Genomic DNA, 3,677 nt, shown 5'->3' on the forward strand with positions numbered 1-3,677 from the left:
CACACTACACTCCGCATGCTAGATAGTCTACAAGAAGACACGACTTGCCATGCATTTTCTCCTTCCCCCTAGTGCTAGCCAACTGTTTCTCCAGCGCACTGTCCTGCGTCGGTGGCCTTCCCCTTTCTGATTCACAGCCATAGGTCCTGCGCTGGCATGCAAACTTTATAAAAAAGGTCCCCCCCAACAAACCACTCAGACTTCTAAACAAAAGGAGTTGTCAGCTGTTTCTCTGCTCCCAAACCTGGAGTGGCCTTCTTGGAAAATACACCTGTTCACAGTGTCATGCTGAGGACCTGCTCTCAGGCCTCGGGGGGCTCTGCCCTGGTGGCTGGCATCACATACTGCTGAGAACAGGCCTCCATTTCAAAACAGTCCATTCAAACAAAGGAGTCATCAAACAAAGGCAAAAGACTCTCCAACCCACAACATATGTACAAGAGCAAAAAGTAGACCAAGTGGGGGAGTCATGACAATGGCGGATAACGTTTCTCCCTGCGTGATTTACGGGATGAGGCATACTGTTTTGAGTAAGCTGGGTGAAGAAAAATGTGATAAAAGAGGGCCCTTCGTCGGTACCTATTTGATCAAAATTCTTTCTGTGGTATGCAATCATTATTTCCAGTTGTTCCTGTTCGGAAGGGGGAATGTAACGCATCTACTTAAAATAAGAGTCACATTAAAAAAAAAAAAAGTCTCTTTGAGGACCTTGGAGGAAATTGAGTGTCTGTTTAATGTATTCTTTTAACTTGTCATATTGCTTTGTCATTTTCACAGAACAGAAAAAAAATCAAGTGTGTATGTGTGTGATGACATAAAAGAAATTTGATCAAACAGTAGACGGGAGTGCACAGGAGCACACATCTGGGGCGCCCAGATTCACTGCTCACTAGGAACCACGCCTCCCTCCATCTATTGCTCTGAGTGGCTTGATTCTCCCTGGAGATCTCTGTCTGCAACTTCAGGGAACCCAAGGTCCCAGGCCATCAAACTCTCCTGTCTGTGCACTGGGAGAGGTACTGGATCTTGAGAGAATATCTCTACCCAATAAAATTATTACTTTTATACATGGAACATTATGAAGGTATGTTTCCCTTTGTAAGCCATTTTATACTTTCTGCACATTTGTGCTTTTCTTGAGTATAAAAATAGGTCTCCTTTAAAATTCTGTTTAAGTTCACTAAAAAACTACTTGTTTGTGAAATTCTCTTATAAACTCACTGCATCCACAAGGAATAGATAAACTAATTAGGCAGCTGATGAATATAGGTAGTGTTAAAAAAATACAATGCAGAAAAGATAAAAAAAAATGCAACTTAGAAGTCCAGAAAAAGTTTAAAAAAAGAAAAAGAAAAAGTGAGCAGTAAGGAAAACAGAAGCAAGCTCGGCTTCAAAACTTGTGTTTCACCTTTATTGTTCCACATGAGAAGAAAATGATAATAATAATAATAATAAACTGAAAACCCTAAATGAAAACCTGAGTTGTTATCAAAGCACAGAATTTCTCAGATCATCAAATCAAAGAAGATGAGGTGGATGAAATGACACAGAATGGACAGTGAGAAAGAATCAATAATTAAAATAAGCCGAATCTCAGAAAAGCATGTCAAGAGTCGTTCTATGGAGACAGTTACTTTGGGAACTTGTAGATTCCTGTTAGGACACGTAAGGCTCATTATTGTTATCCACACAGGCCGTAGGCTATACAAAGGGTACTTGAAAACTGACATTCCTAATGGAAATTTTATAAAATTTGGCCCTTAGAATAACTGAGAAATATCCTGAAAAAATCTTCCCTGAAACTGTAATAAAGAAAGTCGCTTATATACTGATAAAAGTGACAACTCAGTAAACTATTTTTTTTTTTGCTGGCCTTCTTACGTAAGAAAAAAGCACAAATATAGTTGCCTCAGATATCTGTTAAAAGCAGAGGACCTCGCAGTAAAAGAGTATATAAAGACTGTAGAAATGGGAGAGTCCAAGAAAACCTCTCTCCAAAGTGTCCACAAAGATACATTAGGAGAAAAAAGTAAGAATATACATATCATCAATCATATCAGAATAAGAAAAGCTAAGCGTGATATAGCATTATTTATATTGAATGACTACTTTCAAATAGAGCAACTTATTTGCTTGATTTCTCAGGTTCCTTGGCTAAAACTCATTGCAATTCCAAAGTGAAAAATCAAATGTACATTTGCTATCCCATCCCAGTATCAAGATGACTGTGGATTCGGTTCCCCAAAAGTCAGCAAAATCGTCCAGACTGTTACATGCATTTTTAATTACTTCCCCTTGATTAACATTAAAAAGCAGCTCTGCCCCAAGAGTTGCAATCCATGTTTTTCCCCCCCTAGCTAAAGGATAATTATTCTACAAATAATTTGCCCAGTAACGTAGTCACCCATCCCCTATATATTGGCAAAGCACAGTTTAAGTACACTGCCTCTTATTAGCATTTTTTTCTTAAATAAAAAGGATGCATCTCAGAATGTAGGAGCTGGGATTTATTTCCACAGCCTAAAGAATTAATAAGAGAATGCTGGTTAAATTTCTTCAAGATGGAAATCTTGCCCAAATGCATACAGTCTGTGAACTAGCTACGAACAGCAGGATACCTAATGGCGAGGCTCTCTTGTACCCAATACCCACGCCCACCCCCGCCTTACCATTTTAAGATATTCTGTCAATGCTCAGTTAAAAATAAGACTTACTTAAGAGACAAAAATAAAAAATAAAAAAATTAAGAAATGAACGTTTTACAGAAGCCTACCCAGTGGCAAGAATACCTTGTGTATTATATTATGTTTTAGACATTCAGTAAAAAGTTCACTAAGGACTTCACCAAAACAGCTTTAAATATTGTTCAAAGCGCGGTCAAGCGCCCGTCCTGAGTTCTAACAGGTCTTTAATTTTGATCGCCAGCCCGCTACTTGTCTCTTATTTTCCTATCAAGAACCACATAGCTTCGGTCACATAGCTTATTTCAAGGGGGAAAAAAAAAGGAAAGGAAGAAGCCAGGACTGTGTGCATTCTGAGGCCGAATCGTTACATGTTGCTAAATGTACGGTGTTTCAAGTTTCTACCCCACCTCAAAGAATGCCCAAGTTCGTCTAGGAAAACACGAACTACATACAGATTTCTGGGTATCAAAATACACAGAATCAGCCTTAGAAAGAACAATGGACCCCGTCCCCCTGGGCCGTGGAACGGCAGGAGGGCCGCGGCGCCCGGCCTGGGCTGCCACTGTAAACCGCGTTGGGGCCGAAGCCCACCGCGGACCACAGGAGTCCGGCCTGGGGGCGGGGGAGGTAAACAACGCCAGAAATCCAGTTCTACACGGAGAATCGGGTTCGGGGAAAGGGAGAGCCGCGGGAGAACCGGTGCGCCCGCAGAGCGTACGCGGCTGGGGGCTGGAGGGGGGACAGGGGAGGGGAGGGGGGAGGCCGGGCGGGGGCGGGACCCTCTGACTCCCCCCCCCAGCCCCCACCACCGCGCCTCCGCCTCCTTTTGCTCAGGCCACCTCTCAGCAGCATCACCAGGCCAGATGTCGGTAAATCCGTTCCGCGGGGAACGCGGGGCCAGGCACCCAGCTCGGATCCGCCCCGGCCGCCTCCTCCCCGCGCAGCCCCCGGGGACACGGGTGACCAAGGCGGCGGAAGAGGGCCCGGCGGGAG

The sequence above is a fragment of the Dipodomys ordii genome, unplaced genomic scaffold (genome assembly GCF_000151885.1).
Source record: "Dipodomys ordii isolate 6190 unplaced genomic scaffold, Dord_2.0 Scaffold20, whole genome shotgun sequence".
Classification (NCBI taxonomy): Eukaryota; Metazoa; Chordata; class Mammalia; order Rodentia; family Heteromyidae; genus Dipodomys; species Dipodomys ordii.